The following is a 26,887-nucleotide window of genomic DNA, read 5'->3' as shown; positions in this document are numbered from 1 at the left end:
CCAGCTTCTGTTAGTCTCAAACCTGGGCCACTCAAACTTCACAAAGTTCCCATCAAACGTCTTGAGCCTATTCACAAACGGCTCATTTATGTTAAACGAGTCGAGTTCAAACTCGAACTCGAACTAAGGTTTTGTTAATGAATCGAACATGAGACTTGTTCGAGTAACTTAATAAATAGAGTTTAAGCATGAGATACTTGGTTCGACTCGACTTATTTACAGATCTACAAATTGACCATCCTAATAAGGAGAGGAAAAAAAATAGTATGTGATGAGGTAGAAGAAAAATTTTGGAATAAGATACGAGCATTTTTTTTTCAAAAATAAAATTAATTTAATCCCTTGTTTCTTCTTATGCTCTATTTTTTGGCCTTCTTCCCAAAGTTTCTCTTTTTTTGGGTTATTATTTGATTTCATGTTCAATGTTTTCTTTTTTTTTGTTTTTTTTTTCATTACACTACTAATAGAAAACTGAAATTTGCAACAATTATCTTAATTTTCTCTTTCTAATATGGAATTCGAACTTCTGAAATTTGACAATATCAATGTGTATGTAAGTAGAAATGGCAAAATGGATTCATATCCACCAATCCATCTATATAAACCAACCTTAAATGGATTTGGATGATCCATATAAATTCAATGATTTTAAATGGATAACCATTTAAATCCAATTATGTTGGTGGATTTAAATGGATTATCCATCTTATCCATATACATCCATTTAACTTAAAAAATAGAAAACACATTTATAAAAATGTGAGATAGAATCTTGTGGGACCATCTATTCTTTTCTTCATAACTTCCTCATATGTCAAATTAATTTTGTGGGACCACCAATTCTTTCCTTCATAACTTCCTCACATGCCAAGTTGTCAATAACATTAATTGCATTTTATTTGCTTCTAGTTCCTAGACTTCTTCCATCCTTTTCAAAATTATATTTTAGTCTCTACTCTTATTTTTTTTTAATTAAACTCTCATGTAGTAATGATTGCAAACATTTATATTCTTAAGTAAAGAAAAAGCGAGAATGCATCATGCAGTGTCAAAATAATTTTTATTTTTTTAATTCTTTTATTTATAAAAAGAATTTTTCTAACGAGTGTCCCCGCAACATTGGTTAAGATATGTAAATGACACCTTTTTTTTTTTTCCAAATCCTCATACTTGCAATCCCTCTCCCTTTATCACCTAACCCAACTATCCAAAAAAAAAGACACCTAATTTACTAAGTAATATAAGGTAGCTTGTATATCAATGGTATAATAAGGAGTTTCATACATTTTTAGATACTACGTGCACATGTGATGAAAATATTTTACTTGTCAAATAACATAAGATTTCTTATTAGAACTCCACTTTTATTCAAGACATCACTCTTGAACAGAAGTGCAAAAAATTGGAAACGTAAACTTCTTTTCACTGTAAAGCCGTATTCAATTCATTCAATAGTTATAAAAATGTAGCCAAGTTCTTAATTGTTCATTACTTTACAAAATGATACTTAAAGTAATGACGAAAGGTTAAATTGACCACAACAGTTAAATTTTCTTGGAACTAAACTAATTTTATGAAGTACTGAAATAGAGTAGTAGTACAAGCATTTGTTATTACCAAAAGGTTTTAGGTGATTTAAGGATAGAATTTTGGGGATCTGTATTTTTTGAAAAAAAACATTTGGATCTTAAATTTAGGATTTGAGAGAGTAAATGGATAAATGGATGGATCATGATTTACACTATCCATTTAAATGACATCCATTTAGATCCATTTATTAAATGATTTTAATTGGATTGGATCAATTTGATCCACTATCCATTTAACTAAAACCATTTATCAACCATATATCCATTTTGTCACTTCTATATGTAAGGATTGAGAGGTAAAATGAGTTGCTATGGGTAGTTTTCACTTCTAAGTAGTTTATTTGAAGGGTTTTAAGTGCGTAATGTCTAAGGCATGAATGTGCGATAAAATCAACAATTCCAAATCAATCAAGGAGCATGGTGTTTAAGAAAGCTCTCTTGATCATTAGGTATTACATCATAGGAGAGATTTTTCCTACCGAATGATTTTATCCACTTTCAATTCTATATTCATGACGAATGGTGCGTTTGATAAAATTGAAATTTGAAAAGTAAAATCTAAAATCAGAAGTTTAAATCCATTAAATTATTGAATTGTTAAGTACTAAATTTGATACATTTTAGTGTATATCACATTAAGTGATAAATGCATAGTTTATTACTTATTTTGAGAGTAAATTTTGTCTAGAAAATTTAGTGCCACTTAATTAATTCAGGTGTTCAATTTTTTGTTATCAAACACATCCAGATATGTTAAGATCTTAATACATTAAATTTAAGTGTTGAATTGGGTTATCAAACATGGCCTAAAAGCCTTTTAAGAAAATAATATACAAGGGAAATGGCTCTTAAGATGTTATTTATTCCAAATTTGTAAGGTTAATGATGATGATGCTAAGTTTATCTGCTGAAGAGCAATTGTTGGGTCTATTATTTTTTTTGGCGCAATGGTAACATTCCTATAACTTAAACTATTATAATCTAGGGGGAGGGGGAACCGATGGGAGTAGAAACTCAATCGGAAAAAGCCACTAAAGGCAGCCATAAATAGTGGCAATTTAGTGGGAAGCAAGGGTTGAACTCTTGACCTCCCAATACCACTAAGACTTAAGTGCTTGGCAGTGACCACCAGGGCATAGGGTTGGTGGCAATTGTTGGGTCTATTGAGATGGTGTGTTTTTTGAGGGTTTATACAAAACTTTACTGTAAATTATTTTTATGCATTTGAAGGTTTGGAAAAATTGAAAAATTATCTAATTTCCTTTTTCTTTCTTTTTTTATCTCCTTTTGTTCCTTTCTTATTTTTCTTTCCCCGTACTACCGCTACTCTTCTTTCTCCCTCACTTTTTTACTGCTATTGCTACAGGTCGCTGCCATTGCCACCTTGCCCTTTGTTCTCTCTCTTTCTCTCCTCCATTTGCGATCAGAGATGGATAAAAAGGGGAGGGGGTTGCAAGGCAAATTGAAAAGGAAAATGAAAGGGAAAAGGAAAGGAGAAGTGGGGGGAAGAGGAAGGAGGGGAGGAAGAGGAAGAGGGAGAAGGGAAGAGGATAAAAGAGGGGGATAAAGAAGTGGAAGGAGAGAGAAGAAAGGAGGGGGAAGACAGTGGCAACAGCGGAGAAGGTAGGAAGGGTACGTGGTGATGATAGGTGATGAAAGTTGGTGGAAAATAATAAATTTTTAAAAATACCTTAATTTATCGTTTTACAAAACTTTTTACATGCTGCTGTATCCATTGTACACCCTGGTTGTACTAAGGCCCTGTTTGAAACTTCAAGTTTTTTGCAAGTTTGTACGCTACTAGTTTTTTAACAAATTTTGCTACAGGAACCCCAAAAAATTTATCAAAGTTTTAAACCTACACATGTTAAATCTAATATACAAAAAATTTCCCTTCAACTTTTCTTCTTTTTCCTCCCTCACCCAACCCACCATGTCACTGGTTGCTAGCCACCACCGGTCCCGACGCCGACACCTATTATGGCACTGGAATCAGTGCCGGCTTTCCTCTTTTGTTTTTCTCTCCCTCTCCCTCTTCCCCTCTCCTCCCCGCAAGCGGGAAGGCTTGCGGAGAGGAGAGGGGAAGAGGGAGAGAAAAAACTAAAAAAAAATATATCGTGGCTGTAAGTTCTAATACAAGTCGGAGTGCGAGGGGGAGGGGAGAGGAGAGACAGAGAGGGAGAGGGGAGACAGAGAGGGAGAGGGAAAAAAGGGGAAGAGAAAGGAAAAAAAATTTGCAGGCTGTTGGGCGACTAGATTGCAGCTAGGGGGAGGGGGAGGAGAGTGGGGAGAGAAAGCCAGAAAAAAAAATCCATGGCTTCACCTATTCCGGCGTCGGAGGGTGACGGGGAGGGGAAGAATAGGGAGAGAGGCAGAGAGAGAGGGAGAGGGAGAAGAGGGGGAGAGAAAAAATTTAAAAAAATTTTTTCCCATGGCTGCTGGTTCTTCTACATCAGAGGTAGAGGTGCGGGGGGTGGGGGAAGGGAGAAGAAGAAGAGAGAAAAGAAAAGAAAAAAGAAAGAAAGAAAGAAAGAAAGAAAAAGAAAAAGAAAAAGAAAGAAAAAAGTTTTTCATTCTAAAAATTTTTCTTATAACTTTTATAGTAATTTACAATAAAATTTTAGACAAACACCTAAAAAACTCACCTTCCAATCGGGACCTAAATTTCTGAACTAAAAAGTGCAGGAGAAAAAAGGTGATGAAACCTAGAATAGTTTATATTAATATACATTTAAAGGATAAAAGCTAGAAGCTAGAGTATTAATAGGGTTAATTCCACTTTGTCCCCCCCAAACTTTGGACGATTATCCACTTCAATTCCTAAACTTCAAAATGGAACACTTAAGTCCCTAAACTTTTAAATAACTTCTAATTAAGGAAAATTGTTGACAAAATCCTGAATGCCATTGGTGGTCGAAGTGTCCCATTTTATAAGTTTAGAAATTTAAGTGTCCCATTTTATAAGTTTAGGGATTTAAGTGTCCAAATTTATAAGTTTTAGGGATTTAAGTGTCCAATTTTGAAGTTTAGGGACTTAAGTAGGTAATTGTCCAAAATTTGGGGGGACAAAGTGAAATTAACCCGTATTAATACATACATTTTAAGGGTAAAAGCTAGGGGTTTAATGTTTAGCTTTAAAACATTGGGTGGGTGAAAACTGGGATAAATGTAAAGTTACAGGGATCGACTTGGTAAAAATTGAGAGTTAAAAAGCTTCTTCGCTCCGGTCAGTAGAAATAGAATTCCCCCACTGCTGTTGGCTGACGGAACTCCCTGTGTTCTTCTCTTCCGTCTTCATCTTCGTCTTCGTCTTCGCCTTCGCCTTCGTTCCATACTTCCACGAATGGTTACTAGTACTACAATTATCGTGCTTTAGTATCGAATAAAAAGTAAGTAAATACCTGTAAATCAATGTTAAAATGCTTTGCTTTTCTCATCTTCTTAGTTATTTTTTTCTAATTATTTCATTTTTCTCAGCTTTCAGCTAGGGCAGGGATGCATCAAAATTTTGTAGTGGAAATCAGAATTAGGTCTAATTGATTAAATTCAATTGGTATTGGTGGTGGTGGTGGTGGTGGTGGTGGTGCGGAGGAGGAGCATAGGAAGAAAGGAAGATGTTCGAAGGGTTAGTGCGGCAACTGATATTGGGGTACTTGGGTCGATACATCAGAGACATCCAAAAGGAGCAGCTTAAGATTACACTGTGGAATGGTCGGTTGAGTATTTTTATGACTATTTCCTAATTTAACCTTTTTTTTGTTAATTTTGTTTTTAGCTTGATGATTGAATACTGGTATGTGGTTTTTCTTGTTTGTTTGTGCAGAAGAAGTTCTTTTGGAAAATGTAGAGCTGATTCTTGAAGCTTTCGATTACCTTCAGTTGCCATTCGCTCTCAAGCATGGTAAATCCGCTCGTTTATGTTCCATCGATTACTGTTATGATGTTTTACATCAGATATCAACACTCGTAATTGGTTAGATTTGAAAAGTATACAAAGTTTGTTCTTTTTTTGAATTTTTATGATCAGCTTTTTTTTAAATAAACATCTTTATGTATCTTGTATATTAGGACGTGTTGGTAAATTGAGCATAAAGATTCCATGGAAAAAGCTCGGTTGGGACCCCATCATAATTGTTTTGGAAGATGTTTTTATTTCTGCCTGTCAACGAGAGGACAAGGAGGTAACATTCTATCCAACTTGTGGTTTAATCTATTTTAATTTAGTTATTAGGTTGCTAACTTCATTTCCTTGGGTCTTCAACAAGATATGATCTGTTTGATGATCACAGAAACAAGTTAATTGCTCAGTGAAGTGTATCAGAGAACTTTTCTTAAGATTTAGCCTCTTTACTTTGTTTCATCTGAATGGAGCATGTTTATATTCTTGCTACTGCTTGTACACGGGGAACATATTTTAGACTTGCTTGAGTAAATTTAAGCCAGCTGCGTTGGATTACTGAGTTTGTATATGGAGTAGATGCTTAATTTAGTAGGTTGATTTTCGACTAAAATAAGACTATTTTCACTGTAGATCACCTGTGGTTCTTTGATTTGGCAGTTTGATATTCCTTAACATAATTTTTGCATGATATGTTTTGGCTAGTATGATTTGCCCTATCACAACATAAGCAATGGATTTAAACTAGGCATACGACAAAAATGGATTGGAAGGCATTCTGATAATGAACCCACCATGTGAGGGCTCGATAAACATCATACTGCTGTATGCTATTCACCTTGAGAGTCCAAAAAAATGGACATTTTTGTGTCAGAAAGTGGGAATTGAAAATTGGAGGTTGAGATCCCTCATCAAGTTAAGCATTGTCGACCTATCAAGAATTGCCTTTGAATTATAAAAATTCTTCTTGAAGATGTTTTGACATGTCCAGAAAGACCAATGGTTCACTGCAGGGTATGTACAAAACCTTAAATACATACAAGTCTACAGTGACACACCCCAGAAACACCTGAAAAACACTCCAAATATAATAAATACAAAAAAAAATTCCTTAATAAAAAGAAGAAGGAGGGGGGAGGAGCTGGAGTGGTTTTGGGGGGACGGGGGAAGGAAAGGGGAGGGGGGAGAGGAGGGAATGGGAAGGAGGAGGTAAGTGATCTGGGGGAGGGGTGAGGAGTGGGGCTGGATAGGGAAGGAAGAAGGGGGGAAAAGAGGAGGGCAAGGGGAAGGAGGAGATGGGGGGAAGAGGAGGGAGGAGAGAAAGGGGGGAAGGAGGAGGGTGGCTGGCAAGGGATGAGGGAGGGATGAGGGAGGGAGGAGCAGGTGAGGAGGGAGAGGGTGGAGTGGGTGAGGAGGTTCAGGTAGAGAGGGAGAAGACCAAAATTTAAAATTTCGAAAGTACCCCAAAAAGTTTTAATTTTATAGTAAATTTTTGAAATACAGTGCTACAATTTTTTGAAAAACACCTAATCCATATGGGCCCTTAGTTCTCTCAAGAATTGCTTCCAAGAAGCTGTATATATTGTGGATTGCCTATTCCAAAATCAATTAAAAGTTCTAGTGAAGAATGTCTTTTCGAAAATATGCTTGTCCCATTCTGCTAGTGGAATATACTTATGTTACCCCTTTGATAGGTCACAGCACCAAAATGACTGCTCTTGCCCCTTCTTCATTTTGTTCCCTTCTTTATTTTGTTCCAATAGAGTCTAAGATAAAGGGTGTTTCTCATTCTCGTCTCTTTGACATATTCATCCCTACCCGGAAAAATTATTTGTTAACCATGACTGCGTGATTTTATCGGCATGAAGCACTTTATCTAGAGAAAGAGAGGAGATTGGCATTCAACAGTCATGAAAGTTTCATAGGGTTGTCACCTTACAATAAGCTACACAAATCCTAGTTTCAGTTCCAAAAGTGGGGAAGTTGATTTGATAGTAAAAATGATGCGTCTATCTCCTTCTCTATAAAGATTCCTGCAATTTTAGATCTTAAATAAGTGAAACCCCTTGAATAAGGAAAAGAATTGAGATTGGAATGCCAATTGTACATACTCCTCAAGTAAGGTCTACAATGAGGAAAAACCAGTTATCATGTCAGATGAGACTGTAACAGGTCCAAATTGGTGACCTTAGCAAGCCAACATTGTTTGGCAACGAAAGAATTTTGACCCTTTTGGGAGCAGCACCTTAGTTGTGCAATCTTAGTACTTCAAGCTTTTTTAGCATGTACCTACTTTTATGACTTAAACTCTTTCAGTCAAATACTTAAGTGTGAAGCTCTTTGCATGAGTAACCCAATTTGTGCAACCTAAAAAATTTTTCATAGAGATATCGACCAGTGGTGATTACAATAAATGCCTTTACTATATAGGGGATGTTGCTTATAGTAAAAGGAGGAACTTAAGCAAAAATATATGTTCTCTTCTGCAGGTTTGTTGTGAATCTAGTCTTTTTGAGGTTGACTCCATGTTTTACCAAGCCTAATTCCTGCCAAACCCTTGGTGCATTCCTAGGTTTTTCTGCTTCCTGTGTTTTGTAGATATCTATAACTTTATTGGAATCTATCTCCAGTTCTTGCTGTTGCTCACGTGAGATCTTATATATTATAAAGGAAGAGCAGCTGCTTCAACCAGTATTAGTATAGCATGATGATAAGGATGAACAATTGCCCTGTATATTTGAGTATTATAGTCAAATTATGAGGTCAACTTTTTCAGATATATGTACTGTACATAGCCATGAATTAGTACCTTTGCCTTGAAATCTAATAATTACCTAGACATTTTGACTCTATACATAATACAGCTTTTTTTTTTTGGTTCCATTGTTTTTTTAATGTACAGTTTTAGTCATGTTTCATTTCTTTTTTTGGCAGTGGTCTGTAGATGAAATTGAGAAAAGAGAATTTGCAGGCAAAAAGGCTAAACTTGCTGCTGCAGAGCTTGCCAAACTGTCAAGACGTGTGTGTGGTAAGTAGAATCATGGGCTTACTGTTATTGAGCTTTATGAGATAATCCCAAAAGAGGCGCCGAGCTTGCATTTCTAAGTGCTTGTAAAGACAATTTAGAGTGAAACTAAAAGAAGAATGCAGAAAGAAATAAAAGAACTCTTTGGTGATCAGCGGTAAGCTTATACATGAAGAGTACATGATTATGGTAGTTTTTCGGGTTCATATGTTACGAATAATGTCATGATTTGTACATCCACTTCATTGGGGCTGTATTGGGATTCTACGGGCTATGATTTCCTCTTGCTACTTATGTTTGCAGTTTATGCATAGTTCAGTGCCTTGCTATGGCGTATGCTATGGCTCCAGCAGAAGTTCAGCACTAGTGCATCCACTTTTAATTAGCAGTCACCATGTTCGCAATAGCACATAGCACCTAAAATATGGCCCTTTTGTTAATTTTTGGTGACTTTTTAAATCTGGTCAGTTCAATTTTAAACTAACAGCTAGCACTGGGTTGTGCTATATTTGTTGCTCACTCTTGTGTACCAAATCATGTTGCCCTAATTTGTGACCATTATAAAAGAAAAAGTAAGGGCTGAGTTGCGCACAAGTTTTAATGTCTGTCAACTCCCTGGTTTTCTTTCTCTGCTTCTGTTCTTCTTCTTCTTCACTTGTCTCTCCTCCTTCTTCTGGGACTAAGACTCTGGACTGCTATAGGATTCTTCATGGTTGATGCTTTTAATTGCCTATTTAAATGATCACATATCTAATTTGACCATATTTGTGTTTGTCTTGTTCAATTTGTCTTCTCTGTCCTTTGCTTTTCCTCTTAAAAGCATTAATAGATGAATTAACACGTCCATATCTGTTGATTTATTACATATTTGCTGTGACTTGAGGAATGTGTGCTTAGATGGTTTGCTACTATGGCTGTAGCCTATGGTGAACGTTTGTGCTAATAAGTCTTTTTATCTCTGGTTACATGTTTGTCAATGTTAACTGTTGGACTGGGTTCATCCTACATGATAGAGCTTTCTTTGACGAGTAGAGATTCAAGTTTTTTTCCTATGAAGGAGAATGGTGGAGCTTGGAATTTTGAAAGGTTTGCATAGTACAAATGTATCTGGAAAGTGGCGAACTATGGAAACATTCTTTGTGTAAGGAGAGATTGCACAGGGTTTCAAACTTCATTTTTTGTTTGAACGGTTGATAAAGGTTGGCTTGTAGGTATAAGAGTTGCATCTTTCACAATTGATATTCCTTGGCTCCAAAAATTATTGTTCCCTTTTATAAAGATGAATTTTAAGATAATGTCACTATATATGGGGGTTGTTAAGCATCTTGTAATATTCTACCTTTAGCCAGATTAATAATACTGCAAAAAGGTTGTCTCATAAATTAAGAAGAGAGGATTATGAGATATTGCTTATAGTCATTGGCTTTTATAAGTGATCAATGAATATGGGTATGCAAAGGGCCTGATCTCGTTTACTTAACTTTTAACAACTTGCTTAAATGAAGGGTGATTCTTGAGAACGCTGTTTAAAAGATTGAGAAGTTGTCATTGTTTTGAAGAACATTTGAAAGACCAAAAGCTTTTCTGCAGCATGTTTATAGCTGCTTCTTATAATAGGGTTTCAGCTTGAAATAAAGCTAATATTTTCAGTCAAGGCAAAACGAGAAAAGCTCAATACAGAAGCTATCTGCAGACAATTATTATAAGCAACCAAGAATACCCAGAAAATAAATCTGCACTTAATATGGGAATGAGCATATTCTTTTTACTGAAGAACAGTAAAGAAAAAAAAAAGAAACTGGATCCTTTGTTAAGTTGAAAATTATCAATATAGAACAAGTTGCAAGTAGATCCTTGCTAAACTTTTTTATTTGTTGGTTTTTATTTGCATTATTTTTTAGGATTTGAATTGGATCGGAATGATTGATTTAAATGGTCATATTTAATTATGATGATTGGCTCTATCATGTTTGAAAATAATCTATCATTTACTGATTTAGTTAGGGGTGAAAATTTGATTGTCATGTTGCTAACGAGTTGAGAGTCCATAGTGGAATAGCATGCTGGTTAACCTTGTAATCTGAAAACATATCTAACAAATGTGTCTTGGAGAACAATAACTTTTTCTTTTTTGGCTTTGAGTTTTGATATGTTGTTCAATAGGAATAAATGAATCCAGAATTTGGAAGGCACCATGAGTGGTTTTGTTTGGTTAGATAATATATTGGCTACTTCAAATTGGAAGTTTGGAAAAGTTTTACTTGCTAACACAGTCTAGCAAAGATACACTTTTTATTAGTATGCATATCTCCCAACAATCTTTAATCAAATTGCATTAAGTGTAAGAGGAGCATTACTTTCCTCTCTGCCTGGGATTATGGTATTATGTCAGCTTATACATAGATTTTAGAGAAATTTGTTCAAAATGTCTCTCACATCTCGCTAAATGAATTTTTTCATCCTTTACTTTTAAAATAGTAATTTTACGTCCCTTACAAAATCAAGTTGGTAAAATTTGGTCCCAACTTAGGTTTTTGACTGCTGTTTACGTTAAATCTATCATATGGCCCGCATATGATCATTTTTTAGGAGCAAAGGGATTAATCCCATTTGTAGCTAAACAAATGATCTGATCCATATTTATTTTTGCCCTAAAAAGTAGGATCTGGCGCTAACTATGTTTATTTTTCCTTAAAAAGGTGGGATTGGACCCAATCCATATTCATTTTTGCCACTAAAAAAGTGGGATCTGACATTTTTGTACATAAAAAATGACTGCATGTGGGTCACGTGGTGCTTTCACGGTGAAAAGTAGTTGAAACCTATGTTGGAACCAAATTTTATTGACTTGATTTTGCAAGGGACATAAAGTTACCATTTTAAAAATGAAGGATGGAAAAATTCATTCGGTGAAATGTTAGGGACGTTTTAAATGATTTTTCCTAGATTTTAGAAAACTGTGTCATTTACATGTGTGCCATCTTTTGTTTGTCAATTTGATTCTAATGTAGCTAGAGTAGCAATATCCTATCGAATCATAGCATGACTTGGTGAAAATCATCTTCGGTTGGGTGGAGCACAAACCTTGAATATGGTTTGGGGAAATACTTTTCTTTGTAAAGTGTGGCTAGTTTTTTATTGGTTAGACTAATGGTGCTAAAATAGCTCTTCAGTGAGGTCACTTCGTAATTGATTGAACTGCCAATGGGACTATAAAACAGGTTTATGTTTTACCAATCCAAGCATTTTCTAGAATTTCTTTATTATTTATTGCTTTGGTGGATGATTTGGTCTTAAGTGGAAGGAAGTCTCATAAATCTTATATCTTATACAGCCAACATGCCTTTAGTGGGACTGTTTTGTTGATTTCCTCCTAGAAGGCAAAGATATTGATCCTTTCTGCAACGAGGGATGACATGACTATTAAAATTGGATTGTTGTGTTAGTAATCTAGGAATTTGAATTCTTATATGCATGTATATGTTAGTTTTTAATAGTTATTGCTGTCAAGTGACTGGGGAAGTACTGAAATTACAAAGAATGAACTAGGAAACATTTAAAGCTCTAGAAAAGAAATTTGCGTTGCAATGAAGACTTATTCATCATTCCACTTATTGGCTAATCTCTTGATAATACATTTGTGGGGAAGTATATTGATAAAAATTAAGAATTTCAGTTTACAAAAATGAAAAACTTTTCTTTTTGTGGGACTAGTAAATATATTGTCTCCAGTTTCTTCTTTGGGTGTTTATAACATTTTCACTTTGCTGCAGATGATCATGCTGGAAAATCATTTAGTTCATACATTACTGCAAAGGTAACTATGATTTGTTCCTTTGCTTTTTGTAGAAAGTGTAGATACTGGTATAGGATGCAGCTATGACAGAGTGTTGAGTGTCAATGGCACTTCAGTTTTGTATGCACTGTTCTTTGTTTAATGGTAGGAGTAGGAAATGATGAGGATGACATTTTTCTTGGAAAAATATTTATTTCTACGAGTAACTACTACTACTGATGTGGCTCTCAGATATAAGTAGCTGTTACCCCCTTTTGTGTACAAGCTAGGAAGTTGAACTAATTTGTGAAGCCAAAACATGATTAAAGATAATTACAAAGATGAATTATACGTGTGATTCAGGAACATACATCGGTAATATATTGTATGCGTAAAAACTAAATAAAAGTATTTGGCCTGTATGTCCTAATTTTACTCTTGAGTACTCCTTTTTTGTGAAGTTCCAAGATATTACTCATCAAAGAAAATTTGCTCTGTTTCTGCTTGTTACTATCTTTGAGTTTGCTTTTGTTATTAATGCTTCAATTATTGGATGTGAATTAAACTATCTAATCCTAACATGTCTGTTATAAAGTTTTGTGAACACTTAACTGGACTTGCTTAATCTGACAATTTAGGTCCATTTAATTCTTTAGTTAGTCAGATGTAAAGTAGAAATTCTAATGGTCAATGGAGGCAATGGGATGAATATGATTTAATTAGTTCGATAAGGATAAATATCTTTTATTCATTTAAAATTTTGGTTGCAAGAGCTAAATCTCAAGAGACTTTGGGCCTTAGCAGTTGGTGTAGATTGTATTTAACTGGAAAATCTTTCTGTTGGTTAGTTTTGAGTTGGTTTTCCTGTGGTATGAAATCAAAAGTGGTTCAATGTAAAAACTGGAGCAGCTTTTATTGTTTGGAAGGTGAAAATGAATACTTTGCCAACGGCTCAGTTGACACTTTGGGGCCATATTTTACCTTAAATTAATTTAATTCAAATGCATTACATGAAGAAAATAGCCAAGGGAGTCCATTTGATTGATAAATATGGCCTCTGTTTGGATGGTCTATGTTAGAAAACAAAATTTGTTTAAAACACTATCTACAGTATTACTCTAAAGCACCCACAAGTGTTAGGAAAACACCAAAAGGAAAGTACGTTAAACAGAGTACTGGTGGCGGAGGTGGGTACTGGTGGTGGGGAGGGAGAAGGTGTATTTTTGCAAAATAGAGGATGATTTGAGTGTTTTGGACAAGCACCAGCAGTTTTACTAAAACAACTACAATAAGGTGCCCTTAACTGTGTTTCATTTCTGTTGAAGGGTTAACTCATATCTCTCTCTCTCTCTCTCTCTGTTGACACAGATTCTTGATGGCATACAAGTGTCTATAAGAAATGTCCACGTCCTATACCGGGACATGCTGACTGCTTCGGTACTATTTCTGCTATATTTCTTAGACGTTACATTGTATTTTATCAATTGAACATCCTAGCATCTGTATATTTTTATTAGGGAATATGTATGTCAATGATACAGCATAACAAAATAACTTGAAGCACTATTGATATATCTGTTCGGTAATGAGCCCAATAAGAAAGCTGTTTGTTGAGCGTAAATATTTCAATTGACAGTTATTACAGAGTTATGTGGTTCATAATTGTTGTAAAGATGGTAATTTCTTCCATGTCTCGTTTTTGCCTTTATTTTGATAGAGATGTTAAGTCATTTCTTTTTGGTTCTTATAAAGCTGACTATAACCTTTAGGAATTCTAAATAAAGCAGGGCTTGCGTGGTAGCTAATAATTCTAACTCTTTTGATGTTGATTAATTATTTTATGTGCAAAGCAGCTAGGCTTCTGCTACAAGATTCTCCTAGGGTTAGACATTTGCTGCTTGTTGTATACTTTTGGCGAAAAGGTTTGAATGTTTTGAATCTGCATAACTTAATTGTTCTTGGCTTTTATTTGTGCTAAGCATTGGTCCACGCATTACTATATTAACCCAAAAAGTGTCGGTTTATGTGAGATGTTGGTTTTGGTGAAGAACAAGCTTTGATCAACGGCTTTTGAAGACTCAATGCCAAAAATTTTACGAGGAAGGAAAGCTGCTCAAGCATTTTTCTTTAGAGAATAAAGAAAAAATAAAGAAGAGCTAGCACAAGACTGGCATTTCTGCCATGTCTTATGCTCTTCCTTTTTTAATTTCATTTTTTGGGGAAACCGATGCCAGCCCGAAATTTTATTAATAAAAATAAAGGGGGGGGCAATAAGACCTGACCTCCGTACATTTTTAGTGTTTTGAAAAATAAAGGAGTACTGCTCCCTTACATGGAAAGGTCTAAGCATACTAGTTTGACATGACCTTGATTCTTCTTTGGAAATACTGACAGTAAATGTACAAAGCATTCTGATGGAGCACCCCATGATGCAATGGAATCAGCCATGGAGTTAGCCTAGCTGAAAATCTGCCTTAAAGACCCCCAAACTTCCTTGAGGAGATGCCGTATTTTACTCAGAACAGTAGCACAAATGCCGTTTGGATGAAGCATTGGTATTAATGAGAAGCACTAATGACTGGGAATCCGCTTCAATGTCCACATTTTGGAAACCATTAGAGAAAGAAAGATGTAGTCACAAAATGCCCCAGCTTCAGCAGATTGTACATTAAGCTCCCCAAATTCTCTGTAGAATGCAAAAACCAATTTGCCATGATGATCCCTCAAGATTCCACCTCCTATAACTTTACCATCAATGACACTGGCATCTGTATTCTGTTTCAATTAAGAGTAACACCAGAATGGAAAGGAGTAGACCTTGTGTTGTCCCCCTTCCTCTGCCATTTTTATATATACCCGCTCTTCACTAGTCATGGTCAAAGTGCACGCAGTTCAAGAAATTCAAAAGTTGACTAAGACTTGTTACTTGGCATCATGTTATTCACAATTTCCCTTCAATTTACTTTTGCTTTTGTTAATCAAGATCATTACTCTGGAAATTTTAGGGGGTTAAGATGGGGAAATAGTGGTTTCTTGATTTAATTTTTCAACCCATGTTCAAATATTTTGGCATGGACGAAACCAGTAAGCATGAACAATGAAATTGGATGGATGGGGTATTTTTTAGACTTTATGAAATGAAGATGATTAATCAACAGGTTCTTCAAGGGCTATTTTTGGTTTGGTAATGTCTGAAGTAATCTTCTTGTCAACGGTGATATTGTGTATTATTGTCATCATACTATGTCATTGTCTTTTTCAGTCTCCTATGTGGAAGCAATTTGCTGAAGAAATTACCATGTTACCGTTGATAGAACATCATTAGAGAGATTCAAGATACTTATTTCATTTTTTTTCCTTTTAATTTCCAGGCGGTGACTGTATTTGGTTTGAAGTTTTCTGGTCTGACTATTAGCCGACAAAATCTTGTTGGGTATTCTTCTACTCCCTGTAATGTGTGTTACTGTTTGAAAACCCTCACTCTCATCCATTAAAACCCTGAAAAATAGTGTAGCTGATTGAACCCACGCCGTGGCAAAGGGTAGTTCTGATATATTTGTTCAACCTGAGAGGGGGGTTAGGTGTATTTTGTTGAGGTTGTACTTTGGTAGTCAGATACAAGTGCTCTCTCTCTCTCTCTCTCTCTCTGTACTTCACATTTTTCCATCAAGGATGTGACATCGGTATGCTGGCTCAAGCTTAATAAATGACATTATCAGACAACTTTCTCTGTTCTGCATTTGGTCTTTTCTAAAAGTTTCCTAATTTTCTCTCACTATGAGACGCATATTTCTCATTGTCCATCCTAATAGGTTGACAGCTTGAGCTTTGATCTTTGAATTGTTTTCGTGTATGTTTTCGCTTACTGCAGCTCCTTTTGTTGTAGGGTGAGTAGAAAATCTCCTATAACTAGCAGCACACATCAGTGACTTAGGGCCTTCTTCACCGCAAACAGGGTTTCAACGTAAAATAAGAGAAAAAGAAGGAATTCAGAGAAGCAGGAAACTACAATAACTAAATTTCTCATTAACTTGGGGATAAGTTGATTAGCTCCCCATAGAACAAATAGGTCCAAATCAATTCCTTTTATAGTGTTGAGGATTTAAATTTGTCCTTAAAACTTGTTACTAAGTAACTGCTAGACAACTAGAACTTTGATATAGTGAAATTAGTCAATAATTTGAGTTATTATCCATCGCGCGTTCAATGGAAAGTTCTGTATGATCATTACTAAAATTTTGTTGAATAAAACTGACTATAAAGCAAGATTTAAGTGTGGCATGGGCGTGAATTATTGAGAATGGCTTCACTTTATGGTTTCTTAATTTTTTTTCTCTTTTTGTGCATCTTAGTACTTAAGATTTGAGATTTTGTTGTTTTGAGTATGTAAACAGCGGTATAGACCTATTGCATGGTCAACTAATAGTACTGAGCCAAAGATCAAATGTTGTTTTATTGTTGTGAAACTTCTTTTCAAGTGTATACTTGTCCAAAATTCTTTAGGAAAAAGGAATTGATATTCTTATCATTTACCTATTTGTTTACTATTATATAATGGATGGTCACCAACCAAGTGATCACTCTTTTTCTCCTAAACTATGTTAACATGGTATCAGAGCAAAGTTTTATGAGAGAGAAGTCGCAACTTTCAGTTAACTGAACAAGTTAATGGTCATTATTCATGAGCTATTTTTGTTGCAAAGAATTTTCATGGTCGCCATAGCATTGAACCTATACACAAGCCAGTAGAGTATACATTTCCTTGACATTTTCTCATTTTGACCAATCACATTTTATTGTGTTTGTCTTATCTTTTTGACAAGCCACACATGCCACATATGATTTACATTCTGTTAATCGTATTTGAAGATTACAATTTTAAATTAAACTTGTGGAATGCACTGTGTTCCGTTGAAGTATTCATAATATTATAATTAAAGGTATTGCAGCTTAAAGCATGAAGATGCATAATTAGAGGTGAGAAAGGTAAGGGTATTCAAGAGCTTAATTTACTCATTGGCTATGGTGCCAAACTGAAGATTTTCGAGATACTTTTTGGATATCCATTTTTTCCGAAGAAAGTATGCTCTTGATATAATTTGATGTTGGCATGATATTTCAAATGCATGAATAACTTTTGTGTGTCCCAATTTGAAATTATTCCTAGAAGAGTGTGAGTTGTTAGAAGATCCGGTAGAGTATTGTGGAAAGCCACATTATCTAACTTACACTACAAATTTTTTGCTTTCTGGTGTTAGTTAGATTGAAGGGTGTAAATCTGCAAATTGGGTTGATTCAATTTTAAATAGAGATAATGTGTTTGTCGCTCGAAACTGAGCGGCATGGAAGAGTAGAAACAAAAAGTTGTTGCCAGGTCAAGTGCACAATGTGTGTGCAGTGCTGTTGCTCATGTACATTGATTTGAACTGGTTAAAGACATATGCGAACTGGGTTTTGAGCATAATCAACTTCTGAATTTAGCGTCTGATAACCAATTAGCAATTTATAGTCCATGTAACCTATTATTCCATGAGAGAATGATGCATATGAAAGTTGATTGCCATTATTTTAATTGGGTTGAGTTGCTAGAAGAGGCAATTAGATAATGTCTGGAACAATCTTTAAATTGATTTACCTGACGTTTTTACCCAATTTTTTTGGAGGTTTACTTGTTGGGAGCTTGTAATAAACATGCTACACCTTGAGGATATTCTTGAAATATATATATTTACAAACATACATGTATACATATATATACACACACACGCTTGTTAGTATGTATAGTAGGGCTACCTACTATGGGATAACTCTTGTTGAGTCGGTTCAGTCAAAGTATTTTGGGAAACGTGATTTTGGAAGTCTTGATCAAAGCTGGGCACTGTGTATCTTATGCCTCTACTTTGGTATTACATCATTAGTTCTCTTACTATTTATTGAAGTACCATCCTAAATGATCAGAGTATACAAGACAGATTCAGTTCAGCTCTTCAGATATTGTATTGCTGGGATTTTCTGAGTGTTGGAGTGAGTACTTAGGAGTTCCCATTTGACCATGCAGAACTCATAAAAAATGGTCTAATTTTTTTTTTTTGGTTCTGACAATACTACCAGTTTTTCCTTGAGAAATTCTCTTCTGTGGAAATTTACATTGTTTGCATTTTGCAACATCCTCAACTCTTCCTATTGTGTTATTGTTTCTTTTCAGATTATCTAGTGGGAAAATAAGAGGGGGCCAAGTCAATAAAGTGATTGAAGTTCAGGGGTTGGAGTCATACTGTAGAACTTTTCAAGGGACTCTTGATTTGATGAGTATGTATGGTGGCATTGATTCAAAGTATCAAGAGAATTCAAGACCTGAAGGCGATAAACATGTTCACATGTTATCCCCATTGAATGTGTTAGTGTATCTTTCGGTATGTATATCTTGCTGCTTCCTATGCTTTGTTCCTCTGTTTAATTGTCCTTTTTGACTCTGCCCGCGCTATTGCTTCTTTTGTGTTACTTGATGTTATTGTTGAAACTTGAAACTTGATTTCCCCTCCTTTCTTGGTTGTTTGGACCACTACCTGACTCAGTTCCCACAAGAGAAATGCATCCCCCCCCCCCCCCCCCCCCCCCCCGGCTCTTTGGATTAAGTGGAAGCTGATTTATAACCAATTCTTTTGGCCCCCTTCTGTTTATGAGTAGAAGCATCTGTGAAAGGTTTCAAAGAAAGGATGGATGACATGAGAGAATCCACTCTGGAATTTTGGCAGCAAATTCACTTGGATTTTTTTGGTCAACACTTTTTGATAACGCATCAATCTTAAAGCTATATCTGCCTTTGTAACCATTGTCGGGAAAAAAAAAACAAAGCTAACAAAATATTTTTTAGTTCTGATACCAAATTGAATGCAGCACCAAAGAAGTTTGTACAGTTGAGATCTGATTTCAGAATGTCTTGGCAGAAATCCTAAAGAGTGTAGAGAGAGTTTCGAGAATCTAAGATAGGAGAGGGAAGCAATTGGTGTTCAGGAGAAAGGAAGAGCACGACAAGGAGAAGAAATTCTTGAAATTCTGCTTAGATTTCCTTGCGATTTAATGTGAATGTGAGGCAGAAATTCTTGGAGTTCCATCTAGATTTCCTTAAGGTTTACCACCATGGTGCAACTTCCTTCAATACATAAAGGAGGCAGAATTCAACAAGATTGACTTGATAAAGAATTTTTACCTCAATTTTTTTTTATGTTCCTAAATTCATTTTTTGCGTATATGTGGCTGTGTGGAAGTTTAATAGGCGCAAACATTCTTATGAAAAAGCACTTGACTGCTAAGAGACATTAACAGTGAATGAAGCTGAAAGCTAATAAATGTGAGAAGTCTAATTGGAGCTAGCTGCCAAATTTGGTTTCAACACATATAGAATCCAACAGAAAATCCTACTTTGTATTGTCATGTGACTGACATCATGGCAGGCGCCTACTTCAGCAATCTACTCCAGCATATGGTGAGATTGAGTACCATACTACAAAAACTCTTTAACAAAACAGACCATCTATAATAGGAAATTATAGCTGATTGAAATACATCGAAACTGCTTGAAAAATGGAAGTCTGCTTTTACAATTTTCCATTTGCTCATATTCTTGCCTCTGCATCATGCATCAAGGGTAAATATTAGTCCTTAATCACAGATAGCATTGTTTAGGATGCTTTGGACAGAACATGGCCAAGACATAGACATTGGAAAATTGTTTAAAGTTTAGCACTGGCATGTAGATAATGTATATGGTGTAACATGAGCTTTGCATGGTCTCTTTGCAGTGTTTGTTAGCTTATGAAGGAAGTTCTTTGCTATCGGATAGGGCATCAGCTTAATACTGTCCTCAAAACCTGTAACTCCCTCCGTCCCACTTTGATAGTCCTGGTTGTTTTTTCACACAATTTAAGAAAAAGTAGTTAATTTTGTTGGAACAATCAATTTAGATAGCTATTTTCCTAAAATACCCTCACATTAATTAGAGTATAACTTTATGGGAACTTGAATTGATGGTAAAAAAAGAATCAACTCTTATTAAATGGGGTAGGTTTATAGTAACAACAACTTACATTGAATAAGGGTATTTTAAGAAAATTAAAATACAACTACATTCTTCAATTGGAAACTGGACTATGATTTGGGATAGACGAAAAAGGAAAACAGGACTATCAAAGTGGGACGGAGGGAGTATTTATATGATGCACTTTGCAGTACAGAAAAGACAAAAATTCTTACATATGCTTTGCATAATTCTTTGAACGTGCCTTGAAGTTGGCACAGTTTTCACAAGTCATGTTTTTATGGTCGAATTTTCAGCTCTCGCACTTCATTATTATGAAAGGTGATTTTACATTTCTTTTGTATTTGTGGATGGGTATTTGTCTGCCCTTTTATGATACTTACAATCCTGCGTATTCATGCATTTTTTTTGGGTATCTATCTATTTTATTGCTTCTAATGCCTTATACTGCACCTAATCCAGCATAGATTAACTCTTTCTTTGTCATAGTTTTGTTTTCCTTCATAGCTTAGGTTCTTGATTGTAGTTTACTGAAAATATACTGTTCTAATGTGTATTTGTATGTGTGGTAGGCTTATGGTCTGCCTGGTGTATATTCATATTTCTTTTTGTAACTTTTTTTCTTTTCCTTTCAATAGGTGAATAGATCAGGAAAGCTCGAGAACGATGCTCCTCAGTATAATGTTAATGTTGTTTTAACTAATCCGGTCTGTACATTTGTTACTGTTACTTTAAAGTGAAAATTTACCTTTAAGTTTGTTAATAATACCTTATCTTGATTAAATTTGTAACTTTTATCTCTTTTAGGTTGTGTCTTTGGATGAAGTTCAGTTGCAACAGATTTTGACGCTTTGTGATTATTTATCAACGTGTCCAATGAGGGAGAAGTGAGTCTGTTAACATGTCATTATCTGGAAAACGTCTCAGCTTCATGCTCTTGTTTTGTCTGTCATGTCAATATGTTGTTCTTCATCTTTTCAATAGTTCTCTGGCTGGTTTTTGTCTCTTGGTAATGATAGAAGTGGTATTGGTATCTTGCCTTCTTTTCTTTTTTAGTTCAGTAACTGAATGTATCTTCACTCTGATTGGCTAGATTGGAGTTACTAGGAAACAAGAATATCCTAATGAAATGGCAAGTTGTTTTGATTTCTAGAAAAATAGATTTGAGGAATCTACAGCTCAAGTGCAGCAGATATAACTTCTTAGGACATCCTCTGCACATCTTCTAAAAAAAATGGAAAGGACAAAAAACTATTGCCAAATGACCGAGGAGGAGAGAGAATAATGGCTTCGTATCCCTGACATCCCTTAGATATGGATGCTAAATACTGAAATAGAGGGGAGCACAAAAATACTCAAATGGTCCTAACAACCGAAAATGCTAATCCTTAATGTGTCTGGTAAGTGAAGTTGGTTTAGACTTTAACTACCTTGGAGCAGGCAGCCTTCTGATATTACTCTAGATGACCCAAATACCTAATGTTTCTACTGCAGCAGTGGCTCATCCTCAGCAGCTGTTGAAATTAAAAAAATATCCTGAGCATTCTAATTCTGCAAAACTAGTTCAAAGAGCCATAGGGAAGACATGTCTACTGTGAGACCTTCCCTTGGGCCATGAGCTTTCTCTTCATTGATATACCTTAGACTTAGGTTGGCAAAGGGATTGTTCCTTTTTGAGGAGGTACTGTCTGCCAGCATGATCTCCTTGCTATCTGAAAGAGGTTCCTATTGAATCACATGAGCTATTAGCAAAAATAGAGATTTCGTCAATTGAAAGGAATGCTTTTACTGCTGTGGGTGAACGCTCTAGAAGAAAAGATGTTTGGAACCTCCTGCCACAAGGAAGGGGATCTCTGTATCGAGAGCTCCCTCACTCCCTGCTTTCGGTATAAGAACAACTTAAAGTCAAGCTGTGATAATTTACTCATTTTTTTTTTAATTTACTGATTATCATAGGATACTTATTGTATGTGCTGGGATATTTGTTATCGTATTTGGCTGTTGTTGTTTAATTATTCTAGGTGCAGGAATGTACATTTCCAGGACAAAATTATGTATCCTCCAAAATGTTTTGAAATTGATACACAAATGTAATTACCCTTTTGTGATGTCTTCAAACATTGTAGATATGGAAGGTATCGTCCTTGGTGGAGTCCTTTAGGGGAAAAGCGCAAAGGTTGGCAAATAGCATGGTGGCACTATGCTCAGGAATCTGTGCTGTCAGATGTTCGAAAGCAGTTGAGGAGAACTTCTTGGAAGTACCTTGGAGAGCGCATGTAAGTATGTTCATTTCGTTGAAAGCTGTTTTCCTTCTTTTTGATTCTATGAACTGCTATGGTGGCATAGATGTTATTTTGTGCATGTTAATAATCTCGTATATAGTTGCAACAGTAATATTTAGATATTAGTTACACATGTAGCAAATTCTTCTTCACATTGGCCACAAAAGCAGTATTGGGTTCTACATTCTATCTTTTTTAAGTTCAAATGTCCAATTTTGTTCTCATCACCATTGACTTGGTATGTATGCATTATTCATACTTGTGTCTGTTATCGATAATAATGTTCGAACTTCATTTCAATGGCAGGAACCAACGCCGGAAGTATATTCATTTGTATAAAACCAAATTAAAATGTCTTCAACAAGATCAGGTATGGAATTTCATTTGTGGGGATTGATGTAGAATTTTTTGTAATACCTTTCTTCTGTTTAATTATTTGCTTTGTATCATAAACTCCATGGCCAATTGTTCAGTGCTTTTTTGCTATTAGTGTTGTAGTCTTTTGTATATATGTATAATCACACCAACAACATGGCAAATGAACTCAATTAAAGTCCATATAAAGAATCAGAATAAGTTGGTAAAATTTATTATGACATTGGGAACCGTTGAAACTATTTATTACTAAGAAATCTGAAAATTAATATTGTTGACAATCTCTCCAATGGGGCCCCAAATTGGTGATATTGTTACTTTCATCATGTTAATGTTTGCCTATAGCCATCCAATTTATTAGATGTGCTACATTTGTTGTCATTTCATAATCTTGCACCTTTAAAATCTTTATAGAAAAAATTATTCCGTTGGAATATGCATGTTCATGGGAGCATAAGATTTTTCCATATGTGCATTTCTGAAAGTAATTCGAAATACATGTCAAAATTAGCATATTGTTAAAAGCTGTGAAAGAATTAATCGTAAATTTGGTGGGAAGACCAGATTTTTACTGGCAAATACAATAGTGCACTAAATATTGGGGGAGCAAATCTCGTCTTCTCATACTTATACTAGTGCAGCTAACGAAAAGTTCAGGGAAAAATAAGAAACTCTGGAAATTTGCTCAAGCATTATTTTGAAGTTGCTTGGAAGATTAACAGCATAGTTGGGGGGCTCCAATGTTTACTTAAAGAGTCTCTATCACAAAGTAATGTTGTAGGAACTGGGAGTAATTCTGTGAACTTAATTTATGTGTTAATTTTATTGTGAAGGCTACTCATGTAATTGCTGTTTCACATAGATATATTTGATTTTGATGTTTATAGCTTTGAACAAGGCAATATGTCATGCTTGCTGCATGAGGATGAAGAACTGTTGTTCATAAACATGAACTGGCAAATATGTTTTTACGCCATACAGATAGTAAGAGACTTCCTTGATCATCGCGGATGAAGATAAAAGTTGAGAGCAAGGATATGGGTATTAATCATTCCTGTAGAATCAGTTAAAGTTCTGTAAACTTGGTTATCAATTTGAATTTGTGACAGTTAGGGCTGTCCATCTTTTGCCATCCTTTATGGATCTTTATAAGGTTGGCAAAGTAGAAAAAAAAAAAGGTTAAGAAGTTTTAAGAATTCTACAAGGAAAGAATTTTAAAAAACTCTGAACCAAATGATGCATTGTTTTTGCTGAGGATACCAAGCACGTGACACAGGATGACTTTGTTAGCAAAGGAAAATCTACAAGAATTCTTTGTGCACTGAGAGATAAAGCAAGTTTGAGAAGAATTCCAGGTCAGCTGTTCAAATAATGGACATTGACATTCATAGACATTTCAGAAACAACATTGGCATTGTGGTATCTCAGTTGAAAAAGAAGACAACTTTTTGGAACTTTTGGTCAATGCTTTTAAACTTGGGAAGAATATTCTGGTCTACACAAAGCCGAGGAAAAAGTGAACTTAACAGTTGCTGGAATTTGTTAATTAATTTGGTGTGTTGGAATACAATTAGCCTATTTGGGAGGTAGAATAAATAACATTAGGTGCTCTTTGTTCTGAATGAATAGGAGGAAAAGGACAGGACAGGACAGGAAATGGATGCGTAAAAGTTTTTTGTGTTTGGATTGTTTTGAGGAGGGAGGGGGAAAGGAAGGTATAGAGTAAGTTACTAAAGTTTTATTTTCATCCTAAAATCAGCACAAACATGGAAATGGAGCGGAAGGAAACCATTTTTATGAATTTGTAGTGTAGTACCTAAATTACCCTAATTTCAATCAAAGTTTGGTATTTGATTCCTTTCCTTTCCTTTCCTTTCTGTCCTCATCCCTAACAATGTACTGTCTTTTTATTTTTATTTTTTACATATCTTATCGAAACAAGATGAATGTCTGTTTTGTCCTTGTTGACTCAGTTTTCTTTTTCCATTTGCTTTTGCTTTATCTTTAGAAATGTACAGTTTATGTTAATCTTTTATTTCTCTTGTCAATGACTTCTAATATCCATGTTGTTACATGCTTGCCTTGGCCTTAATCAGGCAATCGAGGAAGATGTTCTTTGTGAGTTGGAGGAAATGGAGAGACTATCTGATATAGACGACATATTAAGTTACAGGTCTGCTGCGGAGCGTGAGATAAAGGTACATATTGTGGTTATTCTAGCTTTGGAGTGTCGACTGAAACATCATTCTCTACATGCCATAGCCCTGTGGTGAATTTGTTTCGTTAAACTTTAGCTCATTGTGGACGTATATCGTTTTGACACCTGTCACTTTTAGCATGTTGAATGATTTTGGGATGCCCTTGCTTATTTTCTTGGGTTATTTTGGTAATTTTCTAGGATTTACTTGCGACTTCATTGTCTAGCCGTGGAAGTAATGGTGCCAACTTTGACATGTCTTTGGAAGATGAGCGTCCTTCAAACAAACCTCGTGGATGGTTGAACTGGCTATCACGCGGCATGCTAGGGGCTGGTGGAACAGATGATTCTAGTCAGTTTTCTGGTGTTATTTCAGATGATGTAATCAAGGTAGGAGCAGCTATTAGGAAACTTGGCACTTATTATTGTACTTATGAAATATGAATGTGACTGCAATGCTGTATTCCTGTCATTAGTTGTAGTCTGTAAGGTTATTGATATTTGTTATTACAGGATATCTATGAGGCAACAAAGTTCCGTCCTGCTCCATCAATGAATGAAGATGCTGCCAAAGCTGATGAAGTCTTCTTATCTTCAATCAAGTTTAACATTCATCAATTTACTTTTACTCTGCAGAGCGTGTATGTTTTTTCTCTTGCATTAAGAATGAATATGACTATGAGAAACACTTATACCTTATCTTGTTTTGTATGTCCATGTACCAAAAGTTGCTTACGGAGCTCCAAATTTTAATTCCTTTAAAGGACTCTCTAGTGATCCTCGAGCAAATACCTGTATAGCGTGCATGATAAAATTCTGGTTTACTTGACACCTTAAGAGTTTTAGGACTATATAGTTCAGAACCTCCATTCCTTGGTTTTATACTTCACCAAATGAAATATGCCATTATTTGTTTTCCTCCCCGGGGTGTCTTTTTACTGGTCAAATGTTTTTAGTAGATCACTGGTATGACAAGGCAAATCAGATGCTTGGAAACTTGGTGTTTCTGCTACGACGTATAAATTGTAATGTCATTGTCTTATTGTTAGCTAATATTTATTGGTTTCTTTAAAAATGACAATAACTTGTAAGTTGCTATCATCTTTTAGGAGATTGGGACGTGCAATTGCTCATTTGATGCTTGATAGTGTTTCCACTGAATGCAAGATTTGGGAAAGATATACTGGAATCACTGCTACAATTAATGCAGTCCAGTTGTTTAATCCATTTAATAATCAAGTTATTCTTATGACAAAGGTTGGTGCTGACTTTCTCAAGTATAATTTATTTAACATTTGATGCAAAATGAAGGCATTACTTCTATGATTGACATTGTGTAAGTAGCATGATATAGGACAATTTACAAGATATCCTGATCGTTCATCCTATCTATACTTGATTCACATTCTTCGTGTTCAATTAACCTGCTGGTGAAATCTACCTGGACTAGCTACTTTCATAGCTATACTTAATCCACACCACATTATGTTTTTCTTTTATAATCATTCTGCAACTATGTATTGCTGTATTAACTTGCCTATGTACCTTTGCATAGCTTTGGCTGTGCCGCCAAAATTAACTGCTCCTTCCCCACATCTGTGCCTTGTCATTAAAGGGTGGTATCATACGCTGGGTCTTCTGTGTTTCATAAGGAATTCAGCATGCTTCTTATTGTTCCATCTTTATCATTCCAGTCTCAAATCCCTCT

The 26,887-nt window shown here is 35.3% G+C and overlaps 1 non-coding gene across 1 annotated transcript in view; it reads left to right on the top strand.

The window, feature by feature from the left end:
- Positions 1-4,720: 4,720 nt before the first annotated feature.
- Positions 4,721-26,887, top strand: part of LOC113719357 (intermembrane lipid transfer protein VPS13) — a 48,161-nt gene continuing 25,994 nt past the window's right edge. Inside the window, exons 1-17 of the transcript XR_011825183.1 lie at positions 4,721-4,978; positions 5,067-5,300; positions 5,413-5,490; positions 5,658-5,770; positions 8,422-8,515; positions 12,286-12,329; positions 13,656-13,724; positions 15,659-15,720; positions 18,493-18,700; positions 20,964-21,032; positions 21,133-21,212; positions 22,452-22,601; positions 22,914-22,977; positions 25,079-25,180; positions 25,381-25,569; positions 25,693-25,820; positions 26,289-26,436. This is a non-coding gene — a transcript (intermembrane lipid transfer protein VPS13). The remainder of the gene's footprint in view (positions 4,979-5,066; positions 5,301-5,412; positions 5,491-5,657; positions 5,771-8,421; positions 8,516-12,285; positions 12,330-13,655; positions 13,725-15,658; positions 15,721-18,492; positions 18,701-20,963; positions 21,033-21,132; positions 21,213-22,451; positions 22,602-22,913; positions 22,978-25,078; positions 25,181-25,380; positions 25,570-25,692; positions 25,821-26,288; positions 26,437-26,887) is intronic.

The sequence above is a fragment of the Coffea arabica genome, chromosome 11e (assembly GCF_036785885.1).
Source record: "Coffea arabica cultivar ET-39 chromosome 11e, Coffea Arabica ET-39 HiFi, whole genome shotgun sequence".
NCBI classification, from domain to species: Eukaryota; Viridiplantae; Streptophyta; class Magnoliopsida; order Gentianales; family Rubiaceae; genus Coffea; species Coffea arabica.
This window is presented reverse-complemented; position numbering and strand designations above follow the sequence as displayed.